The sequence below is a fragment of the Herpailurus yagouaroundi genome, unplaced genomic scaffold (genome assembly GCF_014898765.1).
Source record: "Herpailurus yagouaroundi ecotype Mexico unplaced genomic scaffold, PumYag 203, whole genome shotgun sequence".
Lineage (NCBI taxonomy): Eukaryota > Metazoa > Chordata > Mammalia > Carnivora > Felidae > Herpailurus > Herpailurus yagouaroundi.
Window position 1 is genome coordinate 21,463,043 of NW_024412434.1, and position 27,071 is coordinate 21,490,113.

At 45.7% G+C, this 27,071-nt stretch overlaps 1 protein-coding gene across 8 annotated transcripts in view; it reads left to right on the forward strand.

The window, feature by feature from the left end:
- FRMD4A (FERM domain containing 4A) overlaps nt 1–27,071 on the forward strand; it is a 611,772-nt gene that overhangs the window by 369,127 nt on the left and 215,574 nt on the right. The window contains exon 1 of one of the 8 annotated variants that reach the window (XM_040451382.1): nt 26,651–26,823. The exons of the other annotated variants lie outside the window; for them this stretch is intronic. The gene's annotated coding sequence lies outside the window, so the exon portion shown is untranslated. Of the gene's footprint in view, nt 1–26,650; nt 26,824–27,071 lie in introns of those variants that run through there. 8 annotated transcript variants of the gene reach the window in all.

Genomic DNA, 27,071 nt, shown 5'->3' on the forward strand with positions numbered 1-27,071 from the left:
AAAAAAAAAAAAAAAAAAAAAAAAAAAAAAAAAAAAAAAAAAAAAACCAAAACATTGACATTCTTCCTCTTGTTCAAATTAACTTTCCAGGAAAATGGTCTGAATAAACAAGAGTGGGAAGCGATCAGATCAATGAGATTGAGTTGTGAACAAAAATAAACATACAACTGCTTCTGACTGACTGTAAAAATTGCCATTAGAAGAAATTCTTCATGTGGTGTCTGTACTTCTCTCTCTCTCTTAGCCCAGTGGTCCCATCCAAGGCCCATCACTGGCGCAGTGGCGGACTCTAAATCCTGACCAGTGATGAGGTCGGTCCCAGCCACCCCAGCCATCTCTCCAAGTGGCCACAGAGCCTTGCCAGTTGCTCACCAGGCAGCCTGTGTCCCATGAAGAAATACTCCCACTGCGTCCCCTATTAAGTCATTCTCTTAATAAATGGCTCTTGACAACCCAGTCTGTTCTGGATGCTCCTCGAACACTGGGGATAAAGCAGAGAACAAAACGTGCCTGTGCTCTCTCCTGAAGTTCCATTTGGAAAGGGCCCCGGGTAGATAGAAAATAAATCAATATTGTGTCATATGATGGGTAATGCCATAAAGAAAATGAAGACAGTCTAGGGGGATAGAGAGTAAAGGCTGGGGAAGGAATTTTGTTTACACTGGGTCATCAAGAATCTCTCCTCTGAGAGAAGTCCTATGTTACCCAAGAGCTATGTTTGGGGAAGAGAGTTCCAGGCAGAGGTAATGGAAGGCGATGGCGTGGAGGTGGGAGCATAGCTCGTCTAGTGCCTGGAAGGAAGGGACAGAGAGAGAGGAAAGTGGGGAGAGAGGCACCAGAGTCCGGAGAAGGTATTCCGAATGCTGGTATTTGTATTTAGGCTGGTGTGTGCGCTTCGGATTTCCCTCTTCATTAGCTGGGAAGTCTTGGAGGGATTTGAACTGTGGCATAATACGATCTGATTTTGGTTTTAATGTTTATTTATTTTTATTCATTTATTTGATTTTTTTTAATGTTTATTTATTTTTGACAGAGAGAGAGAGAGAGAGAGAGAGAGGAAGCATGAGTGGGGAGGGGCAGAGAGAGAGGGAGACACAAAATCCGAAGCAGGCTCCAGGCTCCTAGCTGTCAGCACAGAGCCCAACGTGGGGGTCAAACTCACGGACCACGAGATCATGACCTGAGCCAAAGTCAGATGCTTAACCGACTGAGCCACCCAGGCGCCCCTGATCTGGTCATGATTTTATAGGGTTGCTGTGATGGCTGCCTGGACGAGAATCCCAAGTTGTTTTCAGTCATTTCCTGACTGGCCCAAACAGAAAGCATGTTCCTTAGACTTGCGAAGAATACAAAGCAGGGAAAATAATAGAATCCAGATCTAAAAACATTTCTTCTTGGGGCGCCTGGGTGGCTCAGTCGGTTGAGCGTCTGACTTCGGCTCAGGTCATGATCTCATGGTTCATGGGTTCGAGCCCCGCATCGGGCTCTGTGCTGACAGCTCAGAGCCTGGAGCCTGTTTCAGATTCTGTGTCTCCCTCTCTCTCTGCCCCTCCCCCGCTCGTGCACCATCTCTCTTAAATACAAATGAAATTTTTTAAAAATAAATGAATAAATCGGGGCGCCTGGGTGGTGCAGTCGGTTAAGCGTCCGACTTCAGCCAGGTCACGATCTTGCGGTGCGTGAGTTCGAGCCCCGCGTCAGGCTCTGGGCTGATGGCTCAGAGCCTGGAGCCTGTTTCCGATTCTGTGTCTCCCTCTCTCTCTGCCCCTCCCCCGTTCATGCTCTGTCTCTCTCTGTCCCAAAAATAAATAAACGTTGAAAAACAATTTTTTTTTAAAAATAAATAAATGAATAAAAACATTTCTTCTCTCTGACAACCCAGCTAAATGGCAGTGCCCACTGCAAAGCCTTCCTTGTGAATACAATTTCTTTAAAATCAATGAATTCTGGAGAACTCTTTCAGGACCAATTAGTGCCCATAAGATGAAATAAATTCAAAATCAGCTGCTTATGCATAAGATGGACAAGATCTACCTGTACAGCAGTTCAGATGGCAAAAAAAAAAAAAATCTGATTTTTAGCAGACCTTGAACTCAGTATGAGGTGTGATATACTTGCTTTAGTGAAAAGAAGATACATTCTTACAGTCTAAGCAGGTTGGGACGTTGGCTGATGAGATCCAAAGCACGCCATGGGGTGTGTGATGTGGAACTAACACACCTGGTCTGGATTTGCAGGCATGTGTGTGTTGCGTTTGTGTGTGTGCATGAGTGTGCGCGTGCGAGCATCTTCTCTTTCCTCAGAATTAGGGCCTGGCCAGCCCGCAGAGCCCAAATCTGTAGGCATGGTACCGATAGTTTGGGAGCAGAACGTCCACATTCAGGAACACCTGTCTGGCAGCTGGGTGCATTGAGTTCCTTCAGATTTTACCTTGGCCTTGGGCTTTGCTAATGCCCGAAGAAGAAAGCCATGTATTTACATGTGCACTGTATTTATGTCTATTTCCATCTGTTAACATGTACGTCTCATCTCCTCCGAGGTGAAAGCGAAGCCCTGATTTGGTTAAATATCACCTTCAAGGAAACGTGTGTGGATGCTTCCGAAATTCAAACAGGTGGACATTTTTCATAAAACTGCCCCTGGAAATCTTCACTCCAGTTGACCTCCCACTCTAGGGCCTTACACCAGGCTATTTATTTTGTGCCCAAGGCATTTATTCCCTGTTATTTCTCTCGAGAAAATTCGTGGTTACCCTAGGTCGTCATTATAGATGGAGTGCATTTCTTTCCTCCCATTTTCTCACTTTTCACGAGCATAATGTAACCAAAGAATGAACTACTCACAGTTGGTTCTAATACTGAATAGCAAATCAGTCCTGCTGTTTGAATACAGTCTATTTATTGCTGACAAATACTGTAGTTTGAAGAAGTCATAAATAGACATGGCAGAAATAGTCAACGTTTCTGTCACATGTCTCATTGTAATGATTCAGGTCTACTATGTCCCAGAGAGAGGAGAAAAAAATTACAAAGCACAGAACTTGTTGGTTTCTAAATAATTTTTACCTGGCCTCGGGCGATTCTAATTGCGTCTCATATTTTGGCGATTTGGAGGGAACTCGTCATTAGAGTGATAAAACAGGAATCGTCCTCACTACTTTGAGTCTATGTAGGAGGAAAATGAGTGCTTTCGATTTTCCAAGCAGAGCATTCTTACCTTATGGATAGAAAGTGGTCTTCTCTCATCCCACAAAATAGGCAACCGTCTCTGTACCCCTTGTACTAACTTGTGTGTGACACAATGCAGGTCACTTACACTCTCTGGGATTTATTTTCTTCTATTAAATAAAAGGGTTAGACCACCTAGACACAAACACATTTTCTGGCTTTGTAAGATTCTTTAATATTCGTTATAATACACGGGTGACATCGATCTTTTTTGTTGTTGTTTTAAGTTTATTTATTTTTGAGAGACATAGAGCCAGCTCAGGTCGGGGAGGGACAGAGAGAGAGAGAGGGAGACAGAGAATCCCAAGCAGGCTCCACACCGTCAGCACAGAGCCTGATGCGGGGCTCGAACTCACAAAACTGTGAGGTCACAACCTGAGCAGAAACCGACAGACACTTAACTGACTGAGCCACCCAGGAGCCCCTGGACTGACCTTGATCTTAAAGACCCACCTGCTTGCTTTCGTGGTACCTTACTTGTTGGTTCTATGCATATCACCAGCATCAGAGGTAGACAGATGAATTGTCACTGTCTTACCCAGTGGGAGCTACTACAACAAAATGCCACAGAATCTGTGGATTAAACACTGGACATTTATTCTCACAGGTCTGGAGGTGGGGAAGTCAGAGATCAAGGTGCTGGCAGACTTTGTTGGTCTCCTGGCTTCCAGGCGGCTGCCTTCTTCCTATGTTCTCATAAGGCAGAGACAGCTCTGGTGTCTCTTCTTAAAAGGATGCTAATCCCATCATGGGGGTCCTGCCTTCATGACCTCACCTAAACCTAATCTGCTCCCAAAGGCGCCACCTCCTAAAACTGACACCTTGAGGGCTCGAGCTTCAGTACACGAATGGGGTGAGGGGCGGAGGGAGGGGGGATACACAGTTCAGCCCATATAAGAACTTATCAAACGTTCTTTACTGCTCTACTATTAAAGCACCTGTACTTACCTGGTCCCATTCTAAATTTTTTTTTTTCAACGTTTATTTATTTTTGCGACAGAGAGAGACAGAGCATGAACGGGGGAGGGGCAGAGAGAGAGGGAGACACAGAATCGGAAACAGGCTCCAGGCTCTGAGCCATCAGCCCAGAGCCTGACTCGGGGCTCGAACTCCCGGACCTCGAGATCGTGACCTGGCTGAAGTCGGACGCTTAACCGGCTGTGCCACCCAGGCGCCCCACCTGGTCCCATTCTAAAAGCTCCAGGGGGATTAAAAAGATAAGAAGAGAGCTATGCATTGAATATAAAAGTGGGCTCCCAGGCTCCCACAAAAAAAAAAAAAAAAGTGCAAAAAAAAACCAAACCAAACCAAACCAAAACAAAACTTTGGAATGATAATGAAGGGCACTTGGCTGAAACAGAATGCTCTCATGGGAGAACCCAAGGTTGAATTTCTGACTTCCCCCCGAAAGTGAGGGAAATTCTTAGGTATGGTGGTTTTTCAATACACATCTACGCTATTAAAATTCATGTTCTGAGAATGTGTTCAAATGTGATGCAACCAGAGGATATATTGTATTGTAGATTCCTCTGTCCTGTAAAGAAATCCTATAATCACCTTGAAGGTCTGCATTCTGGATGAAAGAGTTCAATGCTCTCTGAAGAGTCAGGCAGGAGTGGGTGGGGGGGGGGGGGGCGGGCAGGGTATGAGGGAGGCTTTGCAGGCGTGAAACCTCACCTTAGCCTTGAGGACAAGCATTGCAGGATTGTCCTAACGATGCCTGAACGTTTGGACGGAAAGGATCTCATTCTGGCAATGGCTACAGTTTTGCTTCCTTCACAAAAATCCCTGAGTGTTAGAGAAATGCTAACAGGACTGATTGTCTTTTGTCTTCATCTAAGTGGTTTCATAAAGATTTGGTAAAATTGTGTAGTTGCTTTAAGTCTTGAAGGCTTTCTTCAGTTGGTGCGGACTCTTTACTGCTTCACAAGTCCTGCTCCCTCTCAGAGAGAGAGGACAGAGGTGGGACAGTGGGGGGAAGTTTCTAGAGTCTTCATTGGCTTCTTTCATGGTCCCTATCGTGTTTTATAAGCCAGGCCGGATGTTCATGTAGGAGCAGAGTTTTGATCCAAAGTTTTAAAAAATTACCTGGGATTTCAAAACAGGTCTTCTTCCGCTGAGTTGTGACTTTTTTTTTTAACATCTTTGGCGCTTTTTTTCGTGCGTCTATGTGTCGTTGTGAGCATTTTCCATACTCTAAATCCAGTGGTAATGTGTTATTCTTTGAAATATGTGTACCACAAACATGTTTCTAAAAGTTCTGAGCTGTTTCTAAGTTTTCTTTCCCTCTTGGACCCTTCCTTTCAAACCGTTCGTTCCGTCACTGCCCAGAAATAAAGTGGGGCATACAATTGGAAAATACAGACGTCTAGTTACTTATTAAGTCATTAGTACAATGATGAATGAACATCTTCCCACACCCAGCTGCAGGATACACAAAGTCACAGACAACTGGTTCACTTAAAAGGCAGCACATTAGGGGCGCCTGGGTGGCTCAGTTGGTTAAGTGTCCGACTCCTATTTGGGCTCAGGTCATGATCTCACCGTGTGTGAGATGGAACCGTGTGTGAGATGGAACCCCATGTCCGGCTCTAGCAGACAGCACGGAACCTGCTTGGGATTCTCTCTCTGCCCCTCCCCTTCGTGCATGCAGGCACACGCTCTCTGTCTTGAAATAAATAAACAAAAAAAGTCATCACATTAGACCAGGGATTTTCTTTTTAGCCCTTTCTGCTGAGGGTCTTTCTTGCACCTCAACCACACTCACTAGGGTTATCTTTTAAACCATATAGCTACAGTAATTGCCCTATTTTAGAAGCAAGTATGGAAAAGACCAGAGAATATAGTATCTTCCCCTCAGCATCCAACCAGCTGTCACTCTGGGAATTAAAACCTCTCAAATCTAAAAAGAAGCCACTAAATGCAAAGATGTCTATAAATGGGCTGTAAAGACATCATATGGAATGATCCCTGGGAATTAGGGGGAAAATGTCATCTCAACATGTATTTGAAATCTTTTTTTTTTTTTTACAAAACCCATTTTGCTTTCTTTCACAGTATTCTTGATTATTATTCATGACCCGCACTTAGCATGGTTCCTTCATTGTCTACCCCCAGATCAGTTAAGTAGGGGCACCTGGCTGACTCAGTCAGACTCTTGATCTCGGGGTTGTCGGTCTGAGCCCCACGTTGGGTACAGAGATTACGTAAAAAACTAATAAAATATTTTTTTTAAAGCGATTAAGTGAGTAAAAAAAAGAGATGACTAAACCACTCTTAAATCCTACTTCCAAAGCTCAAGTTCCTAAAACTATCATCTTGTGACAGCTTATTCGTGATATCAGAGCTGGGGGATGGCGTAGGGGTTATTTAGACTAGAAATATAATCTGACCTTCATTCATTCAACAAGAATGTATTGAGCCTCATACGTGCCAGGCATTGTTCAAGGCTCTGGGATACAACAGAGAACAAAGCAGACGAAAACCATGTCTTCGTGGAAATCACCTAATGTGGGGAAACAGCCAAAGGGCGAATAAGGAAAATACACGTCGTGTTAGGAAGTGAGAAGTACGAAGGAGAGAAACAAACCCGTGATGGGTAAAAGAACATGTTGTGGGCAATTTTACACAAGAGATCTCCTTTTTAAGAGCATGGCAGTTGAATTACCCCCCATTGGAAAGGCTCTGTTGATTAGAGTCATAAGAACCACTTTTTGCGATGTGTTAGAGTTCACTATGGACTCCCACACACAGACCTGATTTGAACGTGTCTGCAGCCCTGTGAGATCTCCCGAGTGCCCACTACATTGATGATAAAACTGAGGGACGGAAGAACTTAACCATCTGCGCAGTGAGCGGCGTTGTCTGGCACTGGCTGGGATCTCTCCCGTCCTCTCCGCCCGGCCATGTGGACAGAGTGTCCATCCCCGTTACTCCTGGCCGAGGGGGATAAGGAAGCCTGCAACGGGGTGTTTACGTACTCCTCAGAGATGCTGTTTCACAGAATTAGACATTTACAGTTTCTGGGTTCAGTTTGTTTTCTCCCTAGGGGGAATATCATTAAAGGAAATCTGTAAAGAGTATTAATATACAACAAGAGAACAGAGTTGGGTAAAACTGAAAACTCTCCCCACAATCTGGGCATAACCCTCCTCCCCCGTCCTGTACTTATAAATCTTCAGGGGCGCCTGGGTGGCTCAGATGGCTGAGCCTCTGACTTTTACTTGCAACTTGGGTCATGATCCCAGGGTCATGAGATCGAGCCCCGTGTTGGGTTCCATGCTGAGCATTGAGCCTGCTTGGGATTCTCTCCCTCTCCCTCTGCCACCCTCCCTTGCTTGTGCGCTCTCTCTCTTTCTCTCTGAAATAAAACATTCAATTAAATTTTAAAATATAATAAAATCAATAAATCTTGCACGACGCACTAGCTGGCAGCTGCTGTCCCTGCCACGTCTGGTGCTGTATACGCTTGTCAACTCGGCCATCGCCCGACGTGTTAGTCGTCACACTGAAGCTGCATCCTGGCGATCCGAGGAAGTACGAGCCACCCCTGCTATCCCAGAAACTTGTTTAGTTTCGTTCATAAATTAAGTTCTGAGAGCCAAAATGCCAGTAAGCCCACAGAGACCACTTTTTTTTTCCCTACCTAGAGTTTATCCAAGTATAAAACCTCCAAGTAAATCTGTCAAGCACAGAGCTTTCAGGTTAAACGTGCTCATCCACTGTTTGCGTAAAAGCCGTGAGATCATGGCCTGGTTTTTGTTGTTGTTGTTGTTACCGTTGTTTGAAAATGAGGGGAATAGGTTTTTCTTCGTCTCCTAAAGACAAGCAAGTGGACAAAAAAGAAAGAATAGTCAACAAACATTTACTGAAAATCTGGTATAGTTTTCATAAGGTGCTGACTCAAAACTGGAGAAAAGTGGGGATTTGGGAAGCAGATGGAGGATAGGATTCTAGTCCTCTGCTCATGGAAGGAATGAGCAAGTTACTTAGCCTTTGAACCTCAGGTTCCTCTTCTGTAAAATGGGCATAAGACCTGCTCAGAAATGTCATTATGGGGACTAAATGAGCTATAAACCGTTTTATGTCTGGCACTTAGTGTCCATAGATGACACTATTATGGGGCTAGTAGGGGCCAAATGCACCTCCACTGGCCCTTCCCTCGGGGGCATAAAGGCCTTGACTTGGGCTACGAGCCACAAAGCCCAGAGTGGGGTGGGCAGAGCTGCCCCCCAGGAGCAGGTGTGGAGCCAAAGGAGCAGTGAGGCAGAGGGGCTGGATGGAGGCAGTGAGGCACTGTCCGGAAACCCAAGAGAGAAGGCAGAAAAGAAAACCAGAGCGAACGGTCACCAGTGGTGACCAGGCAGATTGGAGTAGGCAGTTCAGAGGGCAGAGTGGGGACAGGCTTCCCGAAAGAGTCCACAGGAGGAGGGGGACGGGATAAAGCTTCATCAAGGAGCCCGGGGCTCACGTGTGAATGGGTCAAGCCCGTCAGGCAGCCACAGAGGGTGGGCACACGCTTCTGTTTTGGAGAGATTTGCGTTTCTAGTTTACTTGCAGCCAGCACCATTCCAGATACTGGTTACCTCTTAAAGTCCATGCTTCAGCGGTGCTCAGGTTCGGACAATGTTGAATACAAATTCCTAGTGCTGGGAACCCCCAGTGCCCGAGCCAGCCGCCCAGCTGGAGCTCTTGGTTGCTGGGGTCTTACTCCCAGACTCCAAGGTCCAGAGGGATGTCAGGAGTCCAGCGACCCCCGTCCAGGGGCAGGGCGTCCTACCACTCCTGTTCACAGAGGGTGCCCAGCCTCTGCAGGGACCCTTCCGGTGGCAGGACACTTGCCCGCCACTCATGAGGAAGCCATCCCCTGGATTAGCAACGCTGAGTCGTCCCTAGGGTCACTGTAAAGTCTGTCCCCTCCTCAGCCCTCAACACACAGGACCCCCCCACCCCCCGAGAACTGCCCTCCAGGAAGCTGCCTCCCACCCGCCTTCCTTCTCCTGGCGCTGTCCCTTCTGGGACCAAACGTCACCACCCCTTCAACCAGAGAAGTTGACCCTGAGGGCTTCTCCGTCCTGATGGCTCTCCTCTTGACATGGTGAAATTTGCAAACATTCATCTTAAAACGTAGCCCGTGGAACTGAACATTGTCAAGAACACTGTGGTTTATTTTGTATGCTAATATCGCGCAGCTCTGGGGTCCACCACATGACATTTTAGGCTCCCGCTAAGCCTGTTGTCAAAATTCAGCTGCACGCATACAGAGAATTTGGGGGGATCTGTTTTGTTCACTAACTCTATCCATAGTCCTAAAAATAGTGTCTGTCCCCTGGTGGCTCAGTCGGTTGAGCATCAGACTTCGGCTCAGGTCATGATCTCGTGGTTCGTGGGTTCGAGCCCCGTGTTGGGCTCTGGGCTGACGGCTCAGAGCCTGGAGCCTGCTTCCGATTCTGTGTCTCCCTCTCTCTCTGCCCCTCTCCCGCTCATGTTCTGTCTCTCTCTCTCTTTCAGAAATAAACATTAAAGAAATGAAAATTAAATTAAAATAAAAATAGTGTCTGGCTGGTAAGATCTCAGTAAATGTTTGTTAGGTGAAGGAACGGAGATCGTGTACTTGAGAAGATTGTATCCAGACTTTTTGTTAGGATAATAGAATCCTCCAGTACCAATGATCCTAAAGGCAGAGAAGACCAAAGACATGAACCAGAGCCTGGGAACAGTCGGGATGTTTTTTGGGTTGTTTTTTTTTTTAAGTTTATTTATTTATTTTTGAGAGGGGGCGGGGGATGAGCTGGGGAGGTACAGACAGAGAGAGGGAAATACAGAATCAAAAGCAGGCTCCAGGCTCTGAGCTGTCAGCACAGAGCCCAACACGGGGCTCAAACTCGCAAACCGTGAGATCATGACCTGAGCCGAAGTTGGGCACTGAACCAACTGAGCCACTCAGGAGCCCCCAGAATGCTTATTATTCACACATTGTGATTCACCCATGCAGGTGTGCAATTCAGCGATTTTTAGTATACTCAAAGAATAATGCAACCGTCACCATCATCAGTTTCAGAACATTGTTGTCGTTCCCCAAAAGAAACCCTGTAGCCTTTAAGTATCACCCTCCCCACCCCACGATAGCCCCATCACCTTAACCCTCAGCAACCACTAGTTTATTTTCTTTATAGGTAGATTTATCTATTTCAGACATTTCGCACAAATGGAATCCTATAATACGTCATCTTTTGTAACCAATTTCTTTCATTCAGCATAATGTGTTCAAGGCTCATCCGTGCTGTATCATAGATCAGTCCTTAATTCCTTTTTTTTTTTTTGCCCTTTTGTCCTTACTTTATTTTTTTATTGAAATAAAATTAACATACAATGTTATATTAGTTTCAGGTGTACAACACGCTGATTCGACAACTTTGTACATTATTCAGTGATCACCGTTAAGTGTAGTCGCTCTCACCATACGATGTTATTACAGTAGTGTTGACTCTGCCCATTGCTGTCCTTTTCATCTCTGTCACTTACTTTATAACTGAAAGTATGTACTCCTTAATCCTTTTATCTATTTTGGCCATCCTTCCTACCCACTTCCCCTCTGGCAACCACCAGCTTTTTTCTATGTAAGAGTATGCTTAGTTTTGGGGGAAAAATTTTTAGGAAAAAAATGGGGGCTCCTGGGAGGCTCAGTCAGTTAAGTGTCTGACTCTTGGTTTCAGTTCAGGTCATGATCTCACGGTCTGTGGTACCGAGTTCCACATCAGGCCTTGTGATGACAGCATAGAGCCTGCTTGGGATTCTCTCCCTCCCTCTCTCTGTCCCTTCCCTGTTGACCCGCATGCTCTCTCTTTCTCTCTCTTTCCAAATAAACTTAAAAAAAATTTAAGAGTCCGCTTATTTTGGGGGGTGTATATCTGTCTATTTGTTCACTTGCTTTTTAGATTCAACATATAAGTAAAATCAGAGAGTATTTATCTTTCTCTGACTGGCTTATTTCATGTAGCATAATACCTTCTAGGTCCATCCATGTTGTTGCAAATGGCAAGATTTCATTCTTTTTTGTGGCTGAGTAATATTCCAGTGTGTGTGTGTGTGTGTGTGTGTGTGTGTGCACGCCACATCTTCAGCCACTCGTCAACTGATGGACACTTGGGCTGCTTCCGCATCTTGGCTCTTGTAAATAATGCTGCCATAAACACAAGGAGGTATGTATCTTTTTGAATTAGTGCTTTCCTTTTCTTTGGATAAACACCCAGTATTGGAATTACTAGATACTATTGTATCTCTCTTTTTAGTTTTTTAAGGAACCTGTTTCCCATAGTGGCTACACCAATCTACAATGGTGGACAAAGTTTCCATTTTCACCACATCCTTGCCAACCCTAGTTATTTCTTGTCTTATACGAGCCATTCTGACAGGTGTGAGGTGACATCTCATTGTGGTTTTGATTTGCATTTCCCTGATAATTTAGTGATGTTGGGCATTGTTTCCTGTGTCTGTTGGCCATCTTTATGTCTTCTTCGAAAAAACATCGATTCAGATAGTCTGCCCATCTTATAATCAGATTGTTTTCTTGGTGTTGAGTTGTGTAAGTTTATATACATACATACGCACATACATATGCTAACCCCTTATCAGATCTATCATTTGCAAATGTCTTTTCCCATTCGGTAGGTTGCCTTTTTGTTTTGCTGATTGCTTCCTTCATTGTGCAACAACTTTCATTTCGCTTGTCTGAGGCCATAGATCTGTAAATATGTTGCAAAGGCTGATGTCCGAGAGATTACTGCCTATGTTTTCTTTTAGGAGTTTTATGGTTTCAGGTGTCACATTGGCTCTTTAAACCATTTTGAGTTATTTTGTGTGTGGTGTGAGAAGGTGGTCCAGTTTTCATTCTTTCACGTGTAGCTGTCCAGTCCTTAATTCCTTCCAATGGCTGAATAATATTCCACAGTATGGATGGACCACATTTTGTTTATCCATCCATGCACCAGTTGAGGGACATTTAGGTTATTTCCACTTTTGCTTATTATGACTAATGTTGCTGTGAACATTCACAGGCAAGTTTTTGTGTGATGTATGTTTTCATTTCTCTTGGATATACACCTAAGAGTGAGTCATATGGTCACTCTTTGATTCACACTGGGGATATATCAGACTGTTTTCCAAAGTAGCTGCACCATTTTACGTTCCCACCAGCAACGTGCGAGGGTTCCAATTTCTCCCCGTTCTCAACAACACTAGTTATTGAAGGATGCTTCTTTCTAGGCTCATTGCTTGTCTCACATTCCTTAAAAATTTTGCATTCCTTTCCAGGATATAAAGCCTCTATTTGCTGAATTTAAATTATTTACCATCAGGGAAAAAGTACAGGAAAATCGAAAATAGGAAGTATTTAAATTGTGCCTATCCATCTTGGAAAAATGAACTGTGTTAAAGAAAAGTGAAGAAAACTAAAGCTGTCAGTTTCCGGGTCCAGAGAGTTTCCCTTCTTTGTTTTGGTGCCTTAGCATTTTGAGGACACGGATGTGCATATATATGCGGGTATGGAAAGAGCAACAATTTCTCACCTGCTTTACGTGCTACGCCAGCATAATCCCTAACGATTCCCTGGGATGCTACCAAACTATGGAGCGATTTTTAGCCTTCGGCATATGGAGGTGTCAAAAAAAATGCATCTTCTTGCAGATGGGAGTGTCTCTGGTCCAGTAGTCAATCTCTTAGATTCTTGGCTACCTAAGGCTTTCAGTGAAGATGAGTGTATTCTTCTTTATTTTACCCTCATCTTGATGGTTTTCATAACAGGAAACGAATTTACGATTACAAAAGGCTTATTGTTCCCCATCAACTCTTTGCATTCATTTGTAGAACTTCCTTTTTGTAGAAGGAATCTTACCATGTGCAGGAAAAAACATTCATAGCTTTGCTTAGTACTGGTTATTGGCCAAGACTTCCTCCTTTTTAGTTGAAAAATAATAACCCTAAGGTGGTTTTCCTTCAAAATTTGTATAATGGCCTTTTCAATGTCACTGCAGTAGTGATGGGTTTGTGCAATTTTTGTTTTCCTTACACGAGAGATACCAGGGTTTAGGAGTGTTTTCACATCCACAATAAGTAACCCATCTTGAAAAAAAATTTTTTAATGTTTATTTATTTTCAAAGGAGAGAGACACAGAGTAAGAGTGGGAGAGGGGCAGAGAGACAGGGAGACACAGAATCCAAAGAAGGCTCCAGGCTCTGAGCTGTCAGGACAGAGCCCGACACGGGGCTTGAACCCACAAACCATGAGATCATGACCTGAGTTGAAGTCAGACAGACACCCAACCGACCGGGCCATTCAGGCGCCCCGCAACTAGCCCATCTTTTAAATAAGCACCTAAGGACATCCGACACCTTTCAGATGAACGATTACTGTTATGAACTCAACTAGCTGTAATTCACTGGTGGGTATTTTATGTTTCCACACTGGTTTTTAACTATTGCTACAAAATTAAAAATACTGGGTTTTCAAAGAGAAAGGGAGAGGGAGAGAGAGGTAGCAAGCAAGAGAACATGGGGGAAATGGGGATTTTGGTACATTGGTGATGGGAATGAAAATTAGTTCCATCGTTTTGAAGAGAAGTTTGGCAATACCTGGTAAAGACCCCTCCCCTACAAAAGCAAGACCATTCCCAAGTGTTTACCCTAGAGAAGTTCTCAGACAGGTGCTAAGGTGATGTACGTGATCTTTGGATTCTTTCATTTATCCATCATCCAGCAGATATTCACTGAGCATATACTGTATCCTATGTACTAGTCTAGGGATGACAGATACAACAGAGGGCAAAACAAACAAAAATGCTACCTTCAGGGGGGCTTCTGTTCTAGAGGAGGAGGATGTGAACTAAGCCAACTAAGTGAGGAAAACATATGGCAGGAAAATTGGTGATAAGTGCTATGGGGAAAAATAAAACAAAGAGATTAGGAAGCACTGGGAGAGGATTAAAAACATTAATGGGACGGACAGAGACAGCCTCATGACAATTGGGGCTGCTTGATTCAGCAAATAAAAATACAAGACACACACACCCCCCTCCTTAAACTTGAATTTCAGATAATGAGTGAATTTTCTTTAAGAATAATAAGCATGCCCCATACAATATTCGAGACATTTCTTATATCACACACACTTACTGTTTACCTGAAGTTCAAATTTAACTGGATGTCCCGTATTTTCTCTGGCAATCCTAGTGATCATTGGATAAAACTCTGAAGGAATGAGGGAGTTAATTGTGAGGATGTTGTTGAATGAGTAACTGGGAAGCAACCGTGTGAGGCAGAAGAAACAGCAAGAGTGAAGGTCCTGGCTCACTGTAACAGTGAGCTCTCAGTAGTTTGCTCCTCAGGAAGAGAGAGAGAAGTAATTTGTGGTCTATATTTGTACAATAGAGTCAAATGGATGGACTAAATCTAAATGTGTCAATGTTGATAAATCTCAAAAACATTATGTTGCATGAAAAATAAGCTGTGAAAGAATAAATCTGTTTGGTTGCATTTCTGTAAGGTTTGAAGACACACAGAATAGTATATACTGTTCATGGCTGCATTCATTTCACCATCAAAGGACAAACCAATCGCGGAATGATAGACGGCAGCTTTAGGAGAGCCTCAGCCTCTGGGGAGGGAAAGAGAAAAATTGAGAGGTGTGGCTTTCTCTCTCTCTCTCCTTCCCTTCCTCCCTCCCCCCTTCTCTCCTTCCCTCTCTTTCAGTAGGAAAGTCAGTCTGCATTTGGAACAACGTGGGTGGACCTTGAGGGCATTATGCTAAGTGAGATAAATCAGATAAAGACAAATACTGTATGATATCTCTTGTACCTGGAATCTAAAGAACCCAAACTCATAAAAACCAAGTGGACGGGTGATTATCAGAGTCTGGCAATTAGGAGAAGAGGGCACCAACTTGCAATTCGTAAGCAAGTAAGTTCTGGAGATCTAAGACACGGCGTAGTGATTACAGTCAACAATATCGTATTATAAATTTCCAAGTTGCTCAGAGACTAGATGTCAACTATTTTCACCACAAAAAAGAATAATAATAATTATGTGACACGATAGAGGAGTTACGGTGGTAATCCAATTGCAAAAATATAAAAATATATAAATACAAATATAAAAAAATACAAAAATATATAAAATGATTTGTTGTATCAAATCAACACATTGTACACCCCCAACCTGCACAATGTTATACATCAATTATATCTCAATAAAAACATAGAAAAGCTAAAGCACAGAGGGCCAAATGTTCAGTCTTACTGGTAGTTATTCAGTACTCGAATACATTTTCTGTACTTTCCTGAATGCTCCTGTGTTTTATTATTTAACATACTTTCTGAAGAAGGACAGCAAGATCCAAAGAAAAAGAATTCCAGGTACCTTTGTATTATGAGGAACTCAGTAGAGTAGGAGGTAACTTATGAGCGTTTCAATATATGATCTAGCAACAACCTTGTGCAGGTGCCGGTAGGTGACAAATACTGATGTGCTGTGCTCATTATCTAGTGTGAGAAGCTAGATGTCCCACAAATTCATTGGGAGCCCTGAGGCTGGCCAGGAGCTCCTGAGCACCTGTTTCCTCATCCGTGCAGCCAAAGTGCTTCCAGAAGCCTAGGACCCTCAGAGCATTACTGTGAATAACGAGTAAGACCACAGCCAGGCAGGCACTGAAAGTGTTCCAGGAGGGACCAGGCAGGGCATTTTGTTTCCGTCTAATCTGGAACCCCCACTGGACTTGCCATTGAACTGGAGATCGAACAAGCTTACGAAATTCTTCTTACGTAAAATGAAATTGAATTTAGATTCCTAAGACGCAAATAAAATTGGGGAGGCTCTGTGTCACTTCAGCGTTGCTGGGTGACCTGGGGCTTCAAGGGTCTGAGCAGGCAGAAGGAGCCAGAAGTTCACATGTGGGTGTGGATATGCTATTCCCCACATCTGAGGAGGAAATGGAGGGATGCCCCAGGAGTAAATGCTGTGACCGGTCATCATTCCTACGGGCATCCATTTAAAGCAAACCATACACCCTCGGTAGGTGACCAAAGTTGCGGGCCACTGAAATGAACTTGAATCCTTCTTAGGTTAGTCACAGATGAGCAAGGTGAACACTCTACCAGGAGAGGGCACGCAGGGTACCCAGAGGAAAGGAATGGAATTCAGGACACAGTTATTTAGGGCAAGAACATTTCCTCTGATTTATTTACAGGGCTTAGCTCACCTGGGATCTCATTAAAGCTCACCACACTTAGGTAGAGGGCTCAAACCAAGAATCAACATCTAACGTGGTGGGCAAAGGGGCGTTATACAGACACGAAAGCTGCCAGATCTCATGCTCTTAGATGACGCAGAGAAAGCAAGTAAGAATACTAATAGCATATGTTTTATTAAACACATGCTCTGTGCCGAAAATTTCACATACATTATGCAGTGCGACCTTCGTAGCAGACCTATGAGGGGGAACCTGAGAGTTTAGAACTCGTTAGCCTAAGGCCACACCACTAGTAAGTTGTCGATTTGCGGTTCAAATCCACGCCGTGTAGTGCCACAGTCTACACTCCTAACCCCAACCCTGCTGCTCTCAGCATCTTTGGGTGGGAAAGTGGATCCTAACTCCAGTCCCAACTTGCTAGGTGGACAGATAAGGAAGCCCCTGTCCAAAGACTCAGACTGACCTGTTCCAAGCCCTACCGGGATGGGGAGCAGAATCGGAGATGTGATTATATGAACCACAAGGATCATGGTGACAATAGATTCCTTACGTAGCTGTTGTAAAAGTACATACCAAGGGTCATGTCGGGTTGGCAAACTGGGAGCCGACAGTGACTCAGTTATGCCCCATCATTGGACTTGGTCCCACTGGAGAACGAATACCTCCGTGCGGCGCAGAGCTCTGCTTGGGTGCGGACGATTTTGATGGCCAGGGTCAGCGCGGCGTGGCGACCGGCAAAATGTCACATTGCTGAATGCTGTCGTCGGTGCTTCCTGCTTCCCTTTCCTTCCTCCCCTCCATCCATCCACCCCTCCGGAAAGCAGTCCCGAGACGCTTCTTCCTGGGAGCCCTTCAATGAGCAATTTCTGCTTTTGCTCGAAATTAAGCCTCAGTGGACAGAACACACTGGAGGCCTTGGAGACAGACTCAGATTCACATCTGCTTCTTTCTGGGTGTGGACTTCTGCCAAGTTACTCAATGTTTCCGAGCCTCGAGTTCTGGCTCTGTACAATGGGATTTAACAATACCCACTGTGCCGTGTTACCGCAAGGACTGTAGAGGATGTGTGTGACGTGCCCGGCACCACTCAGTAAACGAGAGCGGGGATGACGGTAATGGCGAGGATGGGCAGCTGGTCCCACGTGAGGTGATAACCGTGTGCGAGGGAATTTTCTTTTTTTTTTTTAATTTTTTATGTTTATTTTTGAGAGAGCGCAAGAGAGAGAGAGCACAAGTCGGGGGGGCGGGGGGGAGTAGAGAGAGAGGGAGACACAGAATCCAAAGCAGGCTCCAGGCTCTGAGCCGTCAGCCCCGAGCCCAACGTGGGGCTCGAACCCGCGCATCGCGAGATCATGACCTGAGCCGAAGTCGGACGCTTAACCGACTGCGCCACCCAGGCGCCACCAGAGAATTTTCTGGGTAAAGGGCCCAGGGGGGCATTCTCTGAAGATCCGAAAGATACTTTTCCTTTCTCTCCACCGTGTCTCCTCGCTTGTACCCCCCTTAAGACCAAAATCGTCCTTAGACATCCTGGCTCCTCCTCAGGATCAGCTGTTCAGACCATAATGTTTATTTGCTTTGTTTTGGAATTTGGAGGGGCAGAAAGCAGTAGGAATGGGGCAAAGACCTGGGAGATCTTCTGAAGAACACATCCCCACCCCCCCCCACCCCCCAGAGGGTCAAAGAGTATAAAGGAAGAGCGTTGGGCTTCCACCAGCCAACACGAGAGCAATTTAGACTGAGTGGACACTCAACAGAGAGATGGAAGGACAACCATCGTAAGAGAGAAATGACATGTGCTGGATTAGTGTTTTTATTAGGCCTCCACAGACACAGGGGTCTTCAGAACATATCACAGGTGTTCAAAAGCTGGGCTTGGATGTTGGCCCCGGGCTCACGTGTAGGAGGCCGAGCCTACTTACGGTTTCAGACTGGCCATCATTTAGGCCGCCTTGAGGAAGACGACGATATGGAATCGCTGATCCACACCAGTCAAACGCTGTTTTCTACCATCACAGGCTCTTCTCCTGTTTTTTAGATTAGCAGGGTGGATTTAATTATAAAAACCTATTGGGCAATTATCACAATGCTTGGCCAAAGGAAAGCGCTAAAGCAAAATTAAACACACCCCGTTCAGATTAATACATGTAGGCGACCTGGAGTGAAATACAGTTCGTGAAACAAAACCAGAGGCAGCATTGCCGTGATGTCTACCTGTGAAGAATCCCCAGCAGGGTGACAAACACAGGCATGTGCGGAAATGTAGATGACGAAGTGTTATGTATGCGCAGATACAAGTAGGCTCTCCTGGGGCAAGGGAGCGGGGCCTCGGCGAAGGCTCCCTGCAAAGCGAGGGTGCAAGACTGAGGGGTGGCAGGTGAAGGGAGGGGAGGGAGGCCTTCTGTGCACAGGTGCAGCAGGACCAAAACGGGGACCTGAGCAAGTGCTTCTCAGGGGTGGGACGTGGCGAGCAGGGGAGAGTGAGTGGGGGGGGCTGCACAGGCAGGAGGGGGTGGTCAGCGAAAGGAAGACAGGGAGGTGGCCTCCCGCGTCCCAGCCCCAACCAGTGCCTACGATGAAGACATACCAAGTCAGGAGCTGTACCCCTGGTGTTTTACCCCTGGTGCGAAAGCAGATTTTTTCAGAATGAAACAATTCCAGTTTGATTAGGGAGATAACCAGTTAGGAAGGGCATCCGTCAGAACTAAATTCTTACATCCACAATTCCACGTCTGACAATGTTCATTCATTCATTTTATTCATTCATTCAATGAATGTTTATTGAGCATTTAATATGGGCCAGGGACTGTTCTAGGCTCAGAAGAGTCAGCAATAAACAAAACAGACGTAAATCCCTGGTCTCCTGGGAGGGTCAGTAATAAACAAAGCATGTAGGTGAATAAGTTGTATATAGTCTTGTTAGAAGGTGATAAGGACAATAGAGAAAATATAACAGGGAAGGGATCAGGGGGAGGGGCAGGAGCAGGAGAACCAATGGGAGGAGTGGTTGTTTTTAAGGAAGATGGGCATAGATCACCATCATTTGGAGCATTTAAAGAATTGAGTGAGGGGCTCCTGGGTGGCTCCGTCAGGTAACTGTCAGACTTCAGCTCAGGTCATGATCTCATGGTTCGTGGGTTCCAGACCCACACCAGACTCCGTGCTGACAGCTTAGAGCCTGAAGCCGCCTTCAGATTCTGTGTCTCCCTCTCTCTGCCCTCCCCTGCTCATGCTTTATCTCTCTTTCTCCAAAATAAATAAACATTAAAATATAAATTAGAAAATAAAGGAGTGATACAGTTATAAAAAACAAAAACTTCTATTCCTCTCTACTGAAAAGAAAAGATGGTCAGGAAAGATCTCACTAATAAGGTAACATCTGAGCAAGGATCTGAAAAAGATGCTGGTTTAATTCCTCCTGACATCTGGGGAAGTGCATTCCAGGCCGAAGGAAGTGCAAAGACCCTGGGGCTAGAGAGCCTGAAGAGTAGGGACTACAGCCTGGAGGCTAGGATACCTGGAGCAAAGTCAAGGCCCAAATGGAATAGTGGTATCCATTCAGCTGACCAGCAGAATTAACAACCCAGGAATGCGTTAGAAATGCAAATACTTACATCCCCACCCCCCCCACCCCCTACACAGGCGTATAAATCCGAAACTCTGGGGGGAAACTGAGACCAAGCATCCAGGTGATCCTGATGCCGGTGTAAGTCTGAGAACCACTGTCTCAGAGCTGGGTCCAGAGCCCTCTTCTTTCCCCACTTTCCTGGACAATCTTCCTAGATGATCCCATCAATTTCCATAGCTTTCAATGCTCTCTATATACAGGCATTGTCAGCCTTTCTTTGTTTTCCAGACAAATTTCTCTCTTTATGTGTATCGAATCTAGTTGCGTGTGTCCAATCCTCATTTCAACAAATAGCCTAACCAGCTTCTACTTGGTTTCTATTTGGTGAGCCAGAACTCTAGAAATTTGCTACACTGAACTCCCCAAATTCATAACGTGAATTCTGACGATTCTCTGCCCTGCTAATTGGGGGGCAGGTCAGATTTGGTTTCGGTGGCAGAAAAAATCATCATATCACCAGCATGACCGCCTCCAGCCCCATCCCAACTCTAAGAAACCAACTTGCCTTCTTCTCCCTGGGACACAGGGGGCCTGTGTTCTCATAAATCCCGGGCCTCTTCCTCCCACACCAACTCATCATTTCAATATGTTCTTATTGCTTGCCTGAGAGATTGATTGATTGATGTCACCTGCACAGAAGCCACCACGCTGTTAGAAGTTATGACCGAACACACAACGCGTGCTGAACTTTTTTCCCATTCAATCTCACAAATATTTCTGTCCTGACTACCTTTTGTGATGAGGCATTGGGCCTCGTTATTATGACAATAGATTACAAGGATTGAGTTCCAGCTGACGGACACTGGCTTCAGGCACCAGAAGGAATCCGACGTCTCCAAGGACCTGACCATTAGCAGGTTGAGATGAGTGAGCGTTAAATACGCCAACTGTGGAGTCAGGAGACTGTGTCCTACTTATCAGGTGCGGGACCTGAGGTGGGTTATAAAACTTGTCTGTGCCTTAATTTCCTTTGTCCTAAATGGGGTTGACAATAGTACCAACCTCATAGGGACTGTGAGAAGATTAAATGAGTTACATGTAAAGCGCATAATCAGTTCTGGGGCTTGGTATGTGCCAACGAAGTGATAACTATGGTTATTAATACGCATTTCTGAGTAAATACACAGAAAGGGTTTGGCGAGAGAACTAACCTATCTACTTGAGCGTGCTGCTAATGTATACTGGGTTTATACTGTGGCACTCACTGCAATACAGTTGCTCCCAGGACTTCACAATTACAATAATTAGCTTGTGATGTTTTGATGGATTCTCGTCCGTGTTTTAGAGAGAATTGCCCTGGGTTTTTGTTGCCATGAGTTAAGGCAGTCAAAACCGTGTTTCCCAACCAGGAAAAAAATAATAAGCAATAATCTAATGTAATGAGAACATAACAAGATTATAAAACATAGCTATTAAAAATGATAATCGCTATTTAAAAAAAAAATAATGAAATAAAACACAGCCAGTAGATGATGTCTTCGTGTCCCCCAGGGAAACATAGTTTTCAGTACTTGTTGTCAAAGCCATGAGAGGAGATGGAATTCCTTTGGATTGAAGTGGTTCAGAATTGGCCTTTAATTGACCTGGGATGGAGGAGAAAAAATGGGTATAAAAATAAAACAGGGTTCCCTTAAAATCAGTCAAGCATTTTGGGGTGCCTGGGTGGCTCAGTTGGTTAAGTGTCCAACTTCGGCTCAGGTCATGATCTCATGGTTCACGGGTTCGAGCCCAGCGTCGGGCTCTGTGCTGACAGCTCAGAGCCCGGAGCCTGCTTCCGATTCTGTCTGTCTCTCTCTGTCCCTCCCCCATTTGTACTCTGTCTCTCTCAAAAATAAATAAGTAGTGAAAAAATGTTTTTTAATCAGTCAAGCACTTTAACCTGCCCCAGAGGGGTCTTGCTCTATCCTTAAAGTCTGGTTGGAGTATGAAAGGAAAAGACACCAGTGCTATTCTCTGGAAATATACAAATGAAATGTAAGTCTTTGTCCATATGGGGCAGGTTAGGAACTAATGTAGAGGTACATACTACCCTCATTTCCAGGTGCCATCCAGCTCCGACTGTGATTCAATCCATAATTAATAGTGTATGTAAAGTAAGCTGGCGGCCTTGTTCATTGTGATCTCCAATATATAGGTGGGAGTTAAACATGAAAGATAAGGGCTCTGAGCCACAAAAGGATGACTTTGGGTTCAAATCTGATTAACAGAGCTGCTTCAGCAAGTTACTTAACCTTTTTAACCCCCCAGGTGTCTCATCTGTAGAAGGGGAATAAAAATAACTTTCACCTCATAGGAATCTTGGGATGATCAAATTTATGAATGCTTGGAAAGTTCATGGCACTGTGCCTGGCACAGAGTACGTATTTGTAATAATGTAAGATAGCGTTATCAGTTGTATGGTTTTGAAAATCCTCAGCATGTGTCGAACCCATACTCTTCATAAGGCTGGAGATAGATATCGTGAGGCCTGTTGTAAAGGTGAAGAAACGGGCACCAAAGAGTTAAGAGACTCATTCAAGGTCCCAATGGGCCTTCGAAGCTGGAGCCCAGGGCTATCCACGTTCCTGGAAGGGATTACGTAACCCAGGCTGAGACCCACTCTCGGACTCAGACACTTGGTGTTTGTCCCCAGCGAGGCAGTTACACAAAGGTAGGGGTGGGGGCCATCTTTCTTCGCCACTAGTGGTAGTCCGGCCAAGATGCTAGCTGAAGAACCTTCTGCTAATGGCCTGCATACTGCCCAGAACTTGTTTAGGAAAGCTGTGACTTCAGATCCCAGAGTTAAGAACCTGGTACTTTTCACTCATGTAGCAGCTTTAATTTTTGCTCGGCAACGTTGGGCATAAAAAACATCACATTAATTTACTTCTCTAACCCCGATGAAATCTGACTACATCCCCCACTCACGTCGGTGGCAGGAATTCACTCCTTTCCTCTCCCCAGCTCACGTTGTACCTTAAACCAGGAAAGGGTCTCTTGTTTATCAATCCAACATAGTTGCCACAGATCCATTTTAAAGGTCCATTTTAAAACCAAAGGCTCCATCCCTCCGGCGGGGCAAACCCCAAGACCCTTTTCTGTGCCAAAGATGCACCTCTTAGAACTTAGTACCCCCACCCATTGTCCACATGCTGCCCCGTCAGATGTCTGGCGCCCTCTTGAGGCACTACATAGACATTGCATGGGCCTCTCCATACATACAGATGTCACTCCTTTCTCTCTTCGGGGGGTAATACCACCCATCTCCACCCCCCATTTCCAAGCCTCGGAGCACCTCTCGGCTCTTTGAGAAGTTGGCTCTTTTCAAAATGAGCCTCCCTAACTCTGTTTAAGAGGCAAGGGGAACCCCAGATATTCAAGTCGCAAAATCCTGCTTGCCCTCCGGAGGGACAAAAGGAAATATATTTCTCCTTCTTTCTGAATCTTCTCCAGCAGTGAAAGGAAACACAAAAGCAAATGTCCAGAAACCAGCCAGCCACGTTTCTTTTTCTTCTTTTCAAATTAGACTCTTCAAAAAGTATTAAACTCAGGCTGAAAATGAAAACACTGTATTCTTTCATCAAGACTGCATGTTAGGGCTGGCTGATGCCTCAACACTTTGCAAAGATCCTTTGATTCTTTATGCCTTTGCAAGCAACTGCCTGAATTCTTGATGGCGGCATCAGCTGCGCTTTGGAAAACAAACCATTACGGAATTCTGACTGGCAAAGCTGGTCATCCATCAACTCCGAGGATCACCACTAGTGAAACAGAGGATACATTACCTTCACATTGCCATTAACTTCCAGATGATTTAAGTTTGAATTTTATCTCATTCATCAAGTTTTACCATGGCCTGTTTCTCTGGGGACTTAAATTCTTCAAATAAAAGTTTTCTTCCCTAAATGTGTATCCATTATTAGTCTGGGCCCCAAACATATAAGGCATGGTGGGTAAAGAGATCCAGAGTGAGAATAAAACACACGAAGACCCTCCCGGGGCTTATGCTTCAACAGTCAGACCCTGTCCTAGGTGTTTTACAGACATTGATTCATTTGATGCTCAGAACAACCTTTATTATCCTCATTTCATAGATGAGAAAATAGGCACAGAGAGGTTATGAAACTTGCCTGAGGCTACACAGCTAGCAGGTGGCCAAGGCAAGATCCAAGCCCAGGCAGTCTGAGCTCTTAACACAGGGTTCTCTCTACACATTGTGGTTAAGTGCTAAGAAGAAAATAAACAGAATAATGATACAAAGGCTACCTGGTGGGTCCAGTGCGGGTGGGCGGGGCGGTGGGGTGGGTGGTGATCAGAAAAGGTTATCTAGGAGGCAGCAGCGTTTGAACTAAAACCTGAAGGATGGCAAGGAGCCAGCTATGCAAAGAGTGGGGCTGGGAGAGTGGATGAGTATTTCCGGCAGAAGGAACAAGAAATGCAAAAGCCAAGGGAAGAAAGAATCTTCCAGGAGTAGGGGCGCTTGAGTGGCTTGTTCGGCTAAGCGTCCCACTCTTGGTTTCGGCTCAGGCCGTGATCTCCCGGTGCATGGGTTCAAGCCCCATGTCCAGATCCACGCTAACAGCACAGAGCCTGCTTGGGATTCTCTCTCTCCCCCTCTCTCTGGCCCTCCCCCACTCACACACTCTCTCTCTCTTTCAAAATAAATAAATAAACTTAAAAGAGAAGAATCTTTCAAGGGCAGAAATGTGGCCCTGTGTGGCAAAGCACAGGGTGGGGCGGGGGCAGGAGAATAACGTGATAACGTGGTTTCAGTAGCAATGAGAAGCCACCGACATGCTTATTCACAGAGATTATGACCTGATCTGAGATGTTTTGGAGGTCACTGGTTGCCAGGTAACAAGGGAATGAGGGAGAATCTGGAACAGAGGGTATGTGCAGGAGGGTTATGTAGCTGAGGGTAGAGGGTGAGATGGCCCCTGGTGGGGTCTGGTGGTGAGAGATACGGCCGGATGGATCAGGAGGGCCCGGTGCTCGCGACATTCTGGCCATCTGAAGAAGTGTAGACTCTATCCCTAAGAACCGGGGAAGCCCTGAACGGGCTGAAGCAAAGAAGTCCTGTGATCAGATCCGAGTTCTAGGGGGAGTTGAGCTGCTGTGGAGAACGCATTTGAGGGACAAGAGGGCAGGCCAGTCAGGAGGCTGCAGAGACCTCCCAGTGAAAGGCGACAGGACCGATGAGGCTGGGCCCGGGGTTATTCATTTGGCAAAGATTAACATCACCAGGCATTGTTGGAACAAGTCAGACGAGGGCTGCCCTCAAGGACCTTTCCAGAGCCGTTTAGGAGGGCAGGCTTAGCGATAACTTGAAGGTAAGGAAGGAGAGAAAGAAAGGAGTTAAAGACCCCTCTCTCCCTGTTTCTGGCTTGTGCTGGGAGGAGGGAAGCTCTGTAGTTAAGACGGGAAAGAGGATTTGCCAGAGACGAGTGCAGTTCAGGATATATTAACAACTCCCCTGGCCAAGGTGGAAAAGCATCAGATAGTAGGAACAATCCAACGACTCTTTCTAAGGATGGGAACCAAATACCCCAAGAGAAGGGTCTGAACACCTCCTCTGTCATCCGTTCACTAGCCGGTGCAGTCAAAACAGACCAGCACTGGAAATACTCTTCCAGAGAAATAGCTTTCCCTCTGAGAGTGCCAACTGCATTATGAAAGAATTGGGCTTTGCATTAAAACCGTCTTCAAGGACTCCCAAAGTACAGAAACATCCCATTCAAATATGGCCTCCCCTGACTCAGATTCAGAAGATCAAGTCAAGTCCCGCGGTCAGGAGATGTGACCACAACAGGCTGAAACAAGTTAGGTATTCTTTATCACAGGCTCACCTTTTTCTCCAATGCTACCTGCATACAGAGATTCCCTTCTGTTGGCCGAAGTCAACACTTCCCAAACCGCCAGAAGTTTTCGCCTGAGATCTTTAGAGAATCTATGAACTGTGTCTGGAGAGACTTAACTTTCAATTATTGGGATGATGGAATATGCAATGTTTCTTTTCGTTTCGAATGTTTAAGTCTTTGCTCCTGCTGCTATCATGGAAATAATGGTGCCAGATCTAACGGGTCCTTCAGTGATGGTGGAAAGGGAAGCAATCTCTCCCTTGAAGGAGGGAGGGATGGGTGGATAGAGGCTGGGGGTGGATGGATGGAGGGAAGGAGGGAGGGAGGGACGGATGGATGGAGGGAGGGAAGGAGGGATGATGGATGGAAGGATGGATGGAGGGAGGGAGGCAGGGAGAGAGATGTTGGGATTTCAAGCGATGACTGAGTTCTAGAGAAAGATTTTACCCCTGAGACGAGCTGGCTTTCCCACCCACGATAAGCGGGTGCTCTTGTCTGACTCTCCCTTTATTTTATAATCAAACCCTGTTTTGACAATTCGTGAAAAAAAATGTGTCTAGGGCAAATTGAGCTGCTGAAGCAGTAAACATTTAGACATACAATGTGAACTGAGTTATTGTTCTCGGTAGGGATATTCCCTGAGTTTGTTTCTCTTTTTTTGGAAAGACAACGCGCCAGCCCGTTTCCCTCCCCCAGGTCTCTTGAAATGCAGGTCTCCCTTTCCCTGGTAATTGTTGCGAATCCTTGACAATAGCCCCCAAGACGAGGTTATCTCGCAGCAACTTCCATTTCCAAAGAGTTGAGGGAGATAACAATTGGACGACGCGGAGGGCTAAGCGCCGCACCTTCAGCCCAGTTCGGCCCAGGTGGCCTCCGCCGGCGGCTCCCAGGGTAGGAGGGGGCTTCCCGCGGTGGATCTGCCGGGGTTTGTCGGGGAGGCGGGGGGCCCTCCGTTTCGGCATCCCTGCGCTGCCTCTCCCGGGTTGCGGCCGCATTCGGGACCTAACTTCGTCCCGGCCGCGCGCGCAGCGGCGAGGGGACGCGGGGCTCGGCCGGCTCCCGGGGCGAGCGCAGGGGCGCGGGCGCTCATTGTTGTCCGGGCGCGGGCGGCGCGGGACTCGCCGGGGCCCGCCCTCCGC